Below are 12724 nucleotides of genomic sequence, written 5' to 3' on the forward strand. Positions count from 1 at the left end.
ATGCCCTAGAAAATAAAGGCTAATTTCCTTGAATCATTCAACGTCACATTACCATAGGCCCATTGTATTTTCACAACGAAATTAGCCTGTTTTTTTGTTTGAGCTATTATACGTTAAATCACTTGATTTCCAATGAAATAATATAGAAAATATTCCAGGAATCCTATGTTACATAATATATGGATGAGGAATTGATCTATGAACTGTGTTATTCCACAGAATTGCTTAAGATAACCAAACAGAAAATGGTAGAGAGGGTTTTGGAGCCATCGAATGAGTCCTGGTCTCAGATCGGAAACATAATCACCTCTTCAAATGGCAGGACAAAGACCTCGTCATCAGTCCACGCAGCACTGAAACCTGTGTCTGACTTCACTAATGTTCTCTCTGGTGACAGTTACTGGGGGGCAGAGGCGGGGTTACTGCTGTGACTGAGGGAGATGATGACTCGAACAATGCAGCCACCACCTGCCAAGAAAGTGAAATTAGGGGATCTCCAGAAGTGAAGGCCCTATACCACTGCCCCTACAGTATACCCCTCAGAGTCTGTGCAGACACTGAACTAACTCGCTACCTGCAGGAACAGCCAGATAATCCCCGGACCTGGAGACTCGCTATCCATTGTCAAAGCTGGCACGTAGATACATATGTATTTGTGCCACGAGCACTGCACCAGAGTGAATGTTCAGCATTGCGGGGAACAGTGTTACCCATGTCCGCTCATGAGATAGATGATGCGTAGTTTACATTTTACCAGCCGACTCCATTTGCTATAAAATAGCTTTTTTTATTTGTTTTATAATATAAAGTATGTTTGGTTTTATTATATACCTATAGATCTGTTAATATTTGCTCTTACCTATTTATGTTGCTGCTTTTAGTGGTCATTTATTGTAGAAGAGCTAGCCTTCGTTTGACGTGTGGACTTCAATACAATGCATGTTTTTGATGCTTTATAAATAGCCCAATAACAAGAGTCCCATAGGCGTCATGTCCAGAAGGCGAGTAAATATAATTATATTGCAAAAAATATATAGCCTAATTAGCCTACTCCTGTCTATACAGACATATATACATTTAAAATAGGCTACTTAACCAAAAAGCATGATTTGGAGGATCAGAGGATCATTAAAAAAAAAAGCTGTGGATTGTTTTTAAGTCGCATAGCTTGTCGGAAGGCAGTGGGCGCGTCACATAGGCTACCAAATAGATGATTGTTGAGTTGAGAATAGAGTACCACAGTATGAGTCATAATACCCATAAAACCTTGCGGTCAAACAGGGAAATGGTTCCAATTTTTACGAAACAGGTGTGACAAAACTGGCCCAGCTCTTGAGACAAAAATTGTGACATATCATGCATTCTGCCACCACTTCAAATGATCCAATCAAATATCTAGCTAATACAATTACAATACATTAAATGAATAATAAACATAACTAAGGCTTTTTATCTACAGTTAAAATAGAGGACTATCAGATAGTCCCACAAGAGCCCTGAAAAGTGAACCTGACTACCTGGATCGGATCAAAGCCAAGAACGCACACTGACAAGGTTCAGAACTAATTTCACAGTTGGTTAGTAAACAAGATAGCTCGTCGAAAGCTACAACTGTCATTGTTACAACTGCTAGCTACAATTGCCATGTTATCTTATTATTGACTCCAATTGTCACTGAATTGAACTACAAACGTTAAGCTTTTGTCAATGCAAACATTATAACATCGTTAGCTACTGGTAACTAAAGTTAGCTAGCTAGCCTAGCTAGCTAAAGTCCTAGCTAAACTCAGCAAAAAAAGAAATGGCCCCTTTTCAGGACTCTGTCTTTCAAAGACAATTTGTAAAAATCCAAATAACTACACAGATCTTCATTGTAAAGGGTTTAAACACTGTTTCCCATGCTTGTTCAAGGAACCATAAACAATTAATGAACATGCACCTGTGGAATGGTCATTAAGACACTAACAGCTTACAGACGGTAGGCAATTAAGGTCACGGTTATGAAAACTTAGGACACTATAAAGAGACCTTTCTACTGACTCTGAAAAACACCAAAATAAAGACACCCATGGCCCCTACTCATCTGCGTGAACCTGCCTTGAGATTTTTTTTCCCACCTTTATTTAACACGCCTGACTCTCCTCCACTAGTCACACAAGGAGAATGGTCTAATGCCTCCCATCAAAAAGAGAGCTGGCCAAAGCACAGGTTACACCTGAAGCATGAGGACTTCCAGTGAGTGGTGAACTTCATCAACAACTATGCAGAGGATAATGCAATAGTGTTACCAGGACGCCACCCAGGACACAAACACTTTGGTGGAAAGCTGCTGCCATCTCATGATGACAAAAGCAGCAGTGTGGCGTCTCTACAAGGAATCAATGACAACACTTGGTATGTAAAGCACAAACAACACGTTTTGATTATTTAATTGACCTCCAACACGATTGGCACCACTTTTATTGATCTCACATTATTTCTGTCTCTGGGGGCCCATACTGAACCAGAAACAGTCAGGACCTTCACTTCCTGATCACAGGCCACACCAAGGCCACACCAAGTTTGCTTCAGAAAGACCAGTGAACACTTTGTCTGAGATTGCTGGTGTTGTGAATGACAGCGCTGACGGGTCAACATTCCACAGCTGGTTGGACTGGAGGGTGACACTGCGATGGTGGAAAGCTATGGCTGGCAACAATGCCTGACTCCGTACTTCAGGCTACTGCCACAGATCAAGCAGTACCAGCACTTAAATAATTTTCATTGCATTGTATGGGGTTATTCTTCGTATCTACTCTTGGGAGGTGAATTGATGTTGTGCAAGTTTGTAATGTCTTCAGATTTTTTTTGTTATTCACAGTTTTACAGCTTCGTTGCTCTGGAGCCTGGTGTTGTTGGCGCCAAGGAGCGTTCGGACTGTCTGTACTAGGTTTCAGCTGCTGCGCAACACCTTCCTCCCATAGCTGGTCTGCCTGTACAAGCACCACCTGGACTGGACACAGCTAGACAAACGTATATTTTTGAGGGACTTTTGCGACAGAGGCTATGGACATCACATGCCCTGCACCAAAGTCAAGGGCAGGACAGAAACAGGCTCTCCGAATGCAGATTCCCTTGTTTGTGTGTGGTTCGGACAGACCAGTCAACAGCACTATCTGCAGTGCCTCTATTCAAATGACTCTCGCCACACACGCCATACTTTACTGCTACCATTTGTTTTATCCTGCTACTCAGCCACTTTACCCCTGATGGTATGCATATAACTACCTCATCTATCACTGATATCGTTATTGATATTGTTCTTGTACATACTGTATATTGTTTTATTTATATTGACACTATTTCTGATATTGCTTCTATGCAAGAAACCATATGGCTGTACCTTTTACACCTTCTGTAGAGACCCATCCACTTAGCAAGACTTAGAAAAATATTGATATATAAAATTAATTTTGATATGTGTGGTCATAACATGATTTTGTGACATACCACAACAATATCATGTGACTGTATCAAGTGTCCACCTCATAAATATATGGCGCATGCATCTGTTTATGTACTGTTCATGTGCACCTGTGTAACAGTATATAAAGTATGCCAATGTATTGGTGTGAAGGCAGTGGTGTAAAAATACTTTAAAGTACTAAATTCTTTTTGGGGGTATCTATACATTACTTTACTATTTATATTTTTGGGAACTTTAACTTTACTACATTCTGAAAGAAAATAATGTATTTTTTACTCCAAACATTTTCCCTGACACCCTAAAGTACTTGTTAAATTTTATCAAGAGAACATCCCTGGTCATCTCCACTGCATCTGATTTGGCAGACTCACTAAATACAAATGTTTCATTTATAAATGATGTCTGAGTGTTAGCCGCTGGCTATCTGTCAATAAAAAAAATTGAGCCGTCTGGTTTAATATAATGAATTTGACATGATTTATGCTTTTACTCAAATATGACAATTTAGTACTTTTTCCACCCCTGGATGTGGCTGGGGGTTATATAACTTCTTTCATATGATCCATCAATTTAGACAAGTGTTTCTAGAGAAAGTGTCATCTAATATTTATAACGTGTTTTTGATCTGGACACTTTGAACGGGTGTAGACAAAGGAGAACTCTCCAGTAGGTACCAGAACATTCAAAGGCCCCTTTTCTCAAAAGTGAGTTTACAAGTTTATCAACTTTCAAAGCAGAATTACTTTCCCATTGTGTCTCAACTGTAGTGTATGGTAGACCATTTTTGAAGCTCTGAGTCTCTACTTTTATCTAAGGTAAAAAAAAAAAAAAATTTTTTTTGCTACATAAGACCGATTTGAGCCAGTCAGTCACAAACAACCACATCTTTCCATTGTATTCCCGGGACGTTTGATAAGCTACAACGGGGAACAGAGCCAGGGACTTCATCTTAGTAAACGTCTTAGTAAGCGTCAACAACACTCCAGCTGCCACGAAGTCTTCTCTATATTCATGCTGATCTCCATTTTCTCTTTGTGTTGACCGTTTCTACTGGTATTCAGGGTCTTCTTCACGTGAGGGATCAGCGGCAGTATGTATATTTAGACACTACCCAGTTAGCATGCAACGGTGAAGAGAGGGGGTTGCTCTCTCAGCTGTCCCTCAACATGTTGATCATTTAGGTGGCAAGCATAGTAACAGTTATCAGGCACGATTCCATTTTCTCTCTATCCCAATGACAAGCCTTCTTCAGTACAGGCAACAGAAATTCATTTTACACAATAAATCTCTTCCTAACAAATGTACTGGGCAGGCAGAGGAGTACAGGATTCCGTGTCTCCGTTTGCCCTCTCCCTACTCCAAGTCCATGGGAAAAGTCAAACATTCTTCATAGGGAATTCCAGACGTTCCAACTGTGTGCATTGTTTTCTTTGATGGGGAGACAGACAGGGCAGACATGTTCAACACTGAGACTGCAGAATTGTAAGTTTATTACCTAAAATGTCAATAAAAAGGGGTTTGGGTTGACAAGGTGGTCAATTTTAGCATTTGACAGGTTGTTTTTGGTTCTTCATCATTTTCTTCACTTGTCTCTTCCGTTTTTACCTCTATGATTGGTAGCCACCTCCTCTTCCAAATGGGTTGTTCACCTGAATGCCCACAGGTGGGGACGGCCACTCTCCTTGGGCTTCTCCTGCTCCTGGACAGTGTCTTGAAAAATGCCCTACCTTCCCACAGTTATAGCCACTCCAGTCTCGCCCTCTGTCATCTCCAGCAGGAGCCCCAAAAAATGCTGCCTGGGTCTGTCTGATGCAGATTACTTGGGATACACCGTGGGAAATGCAAAAATACGCCCACAGGCCAAGGCAAAGGCAATTCGGGACTGGCCTCGGCCCCAGACGAAGCGGGACGTCCTAGCCTTCTTGGGGATAACGGGATATTATCGCCGTTTCATGCAACCATTGTCACCCCCCTCACAAACCTCATCAAGAAAAACCTGCCAAACCGTGTAGCATGGAAGGACAAGACAGAAGACGCCTTCCAGTTTCTAAAAGATAGCCTGTGCTCTGATCCCAGTCCTGCAGGTTAATGACTTTTTCCAAGAGTTCATTGTGCAGGGCTGGGATATGGGGCTCGGGGCCATCCTAGCTCAGGGTGAAGCTGAAGCCGAGAGGCATATTCTCTTCATAAGTAGGAAGCTCAGTGATCGGTGAACAGAGATATGCTACCGTAGAGCAAGAGGCCATTAAGTGGGCCCTTGATTATCTCCGGTACTACGTACTCGGGCGTAGGTTTGCCCTCGTTACTGACCACGCTCCCCTCACGTGAATGGTAAGAGAAACAATAACAACAGAATAGCCAGACGGTTTCTTGCATTTCAACCCGTACTCTTTCCATGTCATCCAGGGGGCTGGATGGAGGAACGGGAATGCAGACGCGCTGTCCCGACGCTACTTTGATGGCATGTCTGGCACCCGGCCCTCTGGTCCGGTCCTGAGGGGGGAGGTAATGTGGAAGTACCACCAGAGGGCAGGCTGGTTCCACGGATAGTAGCCCAGCCCGGCATGTGAGTCAAGGTGATCAGAGGCAATTATGCACAGCTGACGGTACTAATGATCTATTCTCTTTCCCCTACAAGAGAGAGGAGGGAACCGGTAGTGAGGGGGACTGGAGGAAGAGAAGAGTGTTTGCTTCTACAAAGGAGAGGACGTACCTTTCGGAAGGGAGAAGAGGACAAACTACCTCTTGGGAATGACCACCACGGATCCGGACCACCACCCGAGCTCTATCCACGAACAGATATTTAAGGCGGTGACACACACGTGATTTATGCTATTAGTATGAAGATACTCGCCTTTGTGTTCCTTGTTCTTGTAAAGAAGAAGATTTGTGTTTTCCCTGTGAGATCATCCTTGATTGTGTTGGCGGGTTTGAGAAAGACATCCCTCAATAGAGAACTTTGTTCAATTAAGAACCTGCTCCTGACTCATTTATTCCACCTTTCCGCTATCGGAGCAACCTCAAACGACTTGGTCCGCTCACACTATATTGTACTGAAAAAATTCAGTTACAAACGATTTTGTCCTCCAATAGCCTTTCCAATATCCCTGTCCATGTGGAAATCTCCAAATATTGCTATTTCTGTTTCTTTAATATTTTTGATCTCTTCAGGGCACGGTGATGATAGTTTGTAGGGTGATTTCCTTTACGGTCCATTAAGGTCTCCCACCACAATGATTTGATCGTTTGTGTGTTGCCTGTAAATTCATTAAATTGGTATATATATTTTCCAAGAAGTCTGGATAATCCTGATTTCGACCATATAGATTAATGAGCCAAATCTGTTTTTCATCCACTTTGATTTTCAAAAGGATCCATCTTCCCTGCGAATCATTTGTAAATTAACATCACACATTTTGAGTTCCATTGTCTACTACAAAAAATATGAATCACCGCATTCCTTCGTCCACGCAGATCTAAGGCTGTATAGTGAGTTTCCTGTAAACAGTATATGCTATATTCCATTTATTTTAACCACGTAAAGACTGGTCTTTTCTTATCTGCTAAATAATTATACCTGCCTTACCATAACTAGAAAATATTCACAGTCTAAATTTAACATAATTGGTGCTTGTAAAGTTACTGCAATAAATAGTTATTTAAATAGTTTCTGTCTAGATGTCTCACTTGGTCAGTATTGGTCACCGCCTTCCAAAGTGTGTTGCATTATGGGGATCAATATTGACCAATTTGAGCTTCCATGACGACTGAATTCCACCAAAACCATCTGATTAAAGGCCATGAAAGATTTGACTTCAGTCGACTGTACATTTCTGCAGTTGCTCTTCACTAACTTCATGCCTGCATTGGCTGAGGCTCTATTATCAACAATTAATTAGTGGGTTTTTGTTTGAACGTGAAAGAAACCAACTTTGCGCGATTCATATATACAGTGGATAAATTAATGTGATATTTGAGACCAATTGATAATATATGCAACAAAAAAAGAGAAGGTAGTAACTCAACATAATGGTATATACAGTTGAAGTCAAGTTTACATACACTTGGGTTGAAGTCATTAAAACGTGTTTTTTACTCCACAAATTTCTTGTTAAACAAACAATAGTTTTGGTAAGTCGGTTAGGACATCTTACCGTTTTGACACAAATGTTTCCAACAATTGTTTACAGACTTATACTTATACAGACTTGTTTATACACTTATAATTCACTGTATCACAATTCCAGTGGGGCAGAAGTTTACATACACTAAGTTGACTGTGCCTTTAAACAGAAAATTCCATAAAATGATGTCATGGCTTTAGAAGCTTCTGATAGGCTAATGGCCTTCATTTGAGTCCATTGGAGGTGTACCTGTGGATGTACTTCAAGGCCTACCTTCAAACTCAGAAATCAGCCAAGACCTCAGAAAAAAATTGTAGACCTCAACAAGTCTGGTTCATCCTTGGGAGCAATTTCCAAACGCCCGAAGGTACCACGTTCATCTGTACAAACAATAGCACGCTATTATAAATACCATTGGACCACGCAGCCGTTATACCGCTCAGGATGGAGACACATTGTTTCTGAGAGATTAACGTACTTTGGTGCGAAAAGTGCAAATCAATCCCAGAACAACAGCAAAAGACCTTGTGAAGATGCTGGAGGAAACAGATACAAAAGTATCTATATCCACAGTAAAACAAGTCCTATATCGACATAACCAAAAAAAATGCTCAGCAAGGAAGACGCCACTGCTCCAAAACTGCCATAGCAAAAGCCAGACTACGGTTTGCAACTGCACATGGAGACAAAGATTGTACTTTTTGTAGAAATGTCCTCTGGTCTGATGAAACAAAAATAGAACTGTTTGGCCATAATGACCATCTTTGTGTTTGGAGGAAAAAGGGGGAGAAGAACACCATCCTAACCGTGAAGCATGGGGGTGGCAGCGTCATGTTGTGGGGGTGCTTCACTGCAGGAGGGGTTGGTGCACTTCACAAAATAGATGGCGTCATGAGGAGGGAAAATTCTGTGGAAATATTCAAGCAACATCGCAAGAAATCAGTCAGGAATTTAAAGCTTGGTCGCAAATGGGTCTTCCAAATGGACAATGACTTCCAAAGTTGTGGCAAAATGGCTTAAGGACAACAAAGTCAAGGTATTGAAGTGGTCATCACAAAGCCCTGACCTCAATCCCATAGAAAATTTCTGGGCAGAACTGTAAAAGCGTGTGGGAACAAGGAGGCCTACAAACTTGACTCAGTTACTTACACCAGTTCTGTCAGGAGGAATGGGCCAAAAATCACCCAATTTATTGTGGGAAGCTTGTGGAAGGCTACCAGAAATGTTTGACCCAAGTTAAACAATTTAAAGGCAGTGCTACCAGATACTAATTGAGTGTATGTAAACTTCTGACCCACTGGGAATGTGATGAAAGAAATAAATGCTGAAATAAATCATTCTCTCTACTATTATTCTGACATTTCACATTCTTAAAATAAAGTGGTGATCCTAACTTTATACAAGGATTAAAGGAATTGTGAAAAACTGAGTTTAAATGTATTTGGCTATGGTGTATGTAAACTTCCCAATCTCACTTTGAATCTTGACTGGGAGAACCATCTAAAGATAGGACCAGTCGCCAGGCCAGATAGGTCCAGTCGCCAGGCCAGATAGGTGCAGTCGCCAGGCCAGATAGGTCCAGTCGCCAGGCCAGATAGGTCCAGTCGCCAGGCCAGATAGGTCCAGTCGCCAGGCCAGATAGGTCCAGTCGCCAGGCCAGATAGGTGCAGTCGCCAGGCCAGATAGGTCCAGTCGCCAGGCCAGATAGGTCCAGTCGCCAGGCCAGATAGGTCCAGTCGCCAGGCCAGATAGGTCCAGTCGCCAGGCCAGATAGGTCCAGTCGCCAGGCCAGATAGGTGCAGTCGCCAGGCCAGATAGGTCCAGTCGCCAGGCCAGATAGGTCCAGTCGCCAGGCCAGATAGGTCCAGTCGCCAGGCCAGATAGGTCCAGTCGCCAGGCCAGATAGGTGCAGTCGCCAGGCCAGATAGGTCCAGTCGCCAGGCCAGATAGGTGCAGTCGCCAGGCCAGATAGGTCCAGTCGCCAGGCCAGATAGGTGCAGTCGCCAGGCCAGATAGGTGCAGTCGCCAGTTGATAGGTCCAGTTGCCAGGCCAGATAGGTCCAGTCGCCAGGCCAGATAGGTGCAGTCGCCAGGCCAGATAGGTCCAGTCGCCAGGCCAGATAGGTCCAGTCGCCAGGCCAGATAGGTCCAGTCGCCAGGCCAGATAGGTCCAGTCGCCAGGCCAGATAGGTCCAGTCGCCAGGCCAGATAGGTGCAGTCGCCAGGCCAGATAGGTCCAGTCGCCAGGCCAGATAGGTGCAGTCGCCAGGCCAGATAGGTGCAGTCGCCAGTTGATAGGTCCAGTCGCCAGGCCAGATAGGTCCAGTCGCCAGGCCAGATAGGTGCAGTCGCCAGGCCAGATAGGTCCAGTCGCCAGGCCAGATAGGTCCAGTCGCCAGGCCAGATAGGTGCAGTCGCCAGCCCAGATAGGTCCAGTCGCCAGGCCAGATAGGTGCAGTCTGCCGGGCAGTTAGTACCAGATGGCCGGCCATATTGGACCAGTAGGCTGGCTGGCCAGATAGGGTCTGGGAACTCTTGAGAGAATTTGAAAAGTGCCGCAGAACTGCTTCAAATTGATATCTTTAACAGAGTAGCCAATAGATCAGCCTGCCAGATAAGACAAGCTTACTGGCCAGATAGGGTTAGCACTGTCTTAGGCATCTCACAGTATGGCCATTGCAATTTATTGCCCTGGCCACATCTGCAGTCCTCATGCCTCCTTGTAGCATGCCTAAGTCACGTTCACGCAGATGAGCAGGGACCTTGGGCATCTTTCTTTTGGTGTTTTTCAGAGTCAGTAGAAAGGCCTCTTTAGTGTCCTAACTTTTAACTTTTCATAACTGTGACCGTAATTTCCTACCGTCTCTAAGCTGTTAGTGTCTTAACGACCGTTCCACAGGTGCATGTTCGTTAATTGTTTATGGTTCATTGAAGCATGGAAAACAGTGTTTAAACCCTTTACAATGAAGATCTGTAAAGTTATTTGGATTTTTACGAATTATCTTTGAAAGACAGGGTCCTGAAAAAGGGCCGTTTTTTTTTTGCTGAGTTAAGTACCAGTCGGTTAGCCAAATTGAAACAGTCAACCGGCCGGCCAGAATGGGCCAGTCGGCCGGCCAGTTGGACCAGTCGGCCAGATAAGGTTGACCCGCAGGTCATTTAGTACCAGTCGGCCTGCCAGATAGGACAAGTCGGCCGGCCAGATAGGTACATTCGGCCAGCCAGACAGATGGATCTAGTTAGCCGGCCAGATAGTTCCGGTTGGCTGGCCAGATAGGACCAGTTTTCCGGCCACATAGGTTCAGTCGGCCAGCTGGCCAGATAGGTCAGAGGAGACAATGTTTGGGCAAGGAACTTGATCGGTCCGGGCTGACCAGACCAATCTGGCCGGCTGAAGCTACACTACATTTACAAAAGTATGTGGCCACCCCTTCAAATGAGTGAATTTGGCTATTTCAGCCACACCCGATGCTGACAGGTGTATAAAATCGAGCATATTGGCAGTAGAATGGCCTTACCGAAGTGCTCAGTGACTTTCACTGTGAAACTTGAAGTGTTGTTATTGTGAAGTGGAAACGTCTAGGTAGGCCACACAAGCTTACAGAACGGGACCGCTGAGTGCTGAAGTGCACAGCGCGTAAAAAATGATCTGTCCTCGGTTTTGCAACACTTACTACCGTGGTCTAAACTTCCACTGGAACCAACGTCAGCACAATAACTGTTTGTCAGGAGCTTAATGAAATGAGTGTCTATGGCAGAGCAGTCGCACACAGCCTAAGACCACCATGCGCAATGCCAAGCTTTGTCTGGAGTGGTGTAAAGCTCGACGCCATTGGCCTCTGGAGCAGTGGAAACGCTTCACCATTTGGCAGTCCAATGGACTGTTACGTTCCCCAGTTTCTGTGTTGTGGGTTTGCATGTGTGTGTATTTCAGGACGGCTTCCTGGATTCCAAGCAGCAGATTGGTCGGCCCCATTGCAGATTGGCGCTCTGACCCCTCGTCAGGGGAAACAGCTGGCTCATCAATTACCGACTCCTTCTGCAGCTTGAAAAGCCAGTGTTTCTTAGGAGAGAGCTTCTTTGTATGTGCTGTGTTGGTTGTTGGTCCGAAAGTGTTGTTGTAAAGTATTTCCGCTCCTGCAGAGGTATGTGTATGCCGTAGGACTTAGTGTTTAAAACAAATTGTTCACTGAGTTTGGTGAATTATTCCCGTTTAATTTGTTCCCGGGGGGAAGGCACGTTGGGAGTGTTTAGGCAAGAGGCCTGTGAGCATACATAACGGGCATACATAACCCACACTAGGTAAGACCTGGGCGGACCAACCCCTGTATTTTGGTTAGCGTGCCAGGTGGTCCTAACAATAGATACGTTGTGGGTAGGTAAGGTAGGAGAGGGGCCTCGTTAACATCTACTTTCTTTGTTTTGGTTCAGCCCCTTTTCCCCACTTTACTGTTTGAAGGAAATACATTTCCTGTAAACGGTAACTTTTCTCAGCCTCTGTCGTCCTTCTCCGCACCTACAAACACATACCTCTTTCACTCCGCAGGGTGTTGCGTTCCCTCCACCAAGAGGCATACGTACACAGACACATCTGGGTTTGGTGGATGCCAGGAGAACGGTACCTGCCCCAATTCATAGTAAAGTCAAATGTAAACCATGGCGGAGGAGGAATGATCTTCTGGGGCTGGTTTACATGGTTCGCGCCAGGCCCCTTAGTTCCAGTGAAGGGAAATCTTAATACTACAGCATCCAATGACATGATTCTGTGATTTTAACTTTGTGGCAACAGTTTGGGGAAGGACCTTTCCTGGTTCAGCATAACAATGGCCCTGTGCACAAAGCGAGCTCCATACAGAATTGGTTTGTTGAGATCGGTGTGGAAGAACTTGACCGGCCTGCACAGAGCCCTGACCTCCACCCAAATGTGTATGATGGGAACGCCGACTGCTAGCTATGACAAACATCAATGCCCGACCTCACTAATGCTCTTGTGGCTGAATGGAAACAAGTACCCACAGCAATGTTCCAACATCCAGCCTTCCCAGAAGAGTAGCAGGAAGTTGAAATTGGGCATGCTATTTATCCAAAAGTGAGAATTCTGCTCCCTAGCTCCAAGAGCAGGATCCCATCAGAT

This window comes from Oncorhynchus keta, chromosome 23, assembly GCF_023373465.1.
Source record: "Oncorhynchus keta strain PuntledgeMale-10-30-2019 chromosome 23, Oket_V2, whole genome shotgun sequence".
Classification (NCBI taxonomy): domain Eukaryota; kingdom Metazoa; phylum Chordata; class Actinopteri; order Salmoniformes; family Salmonidae; genus Oncorhynchus; species Oncorhynchus keta.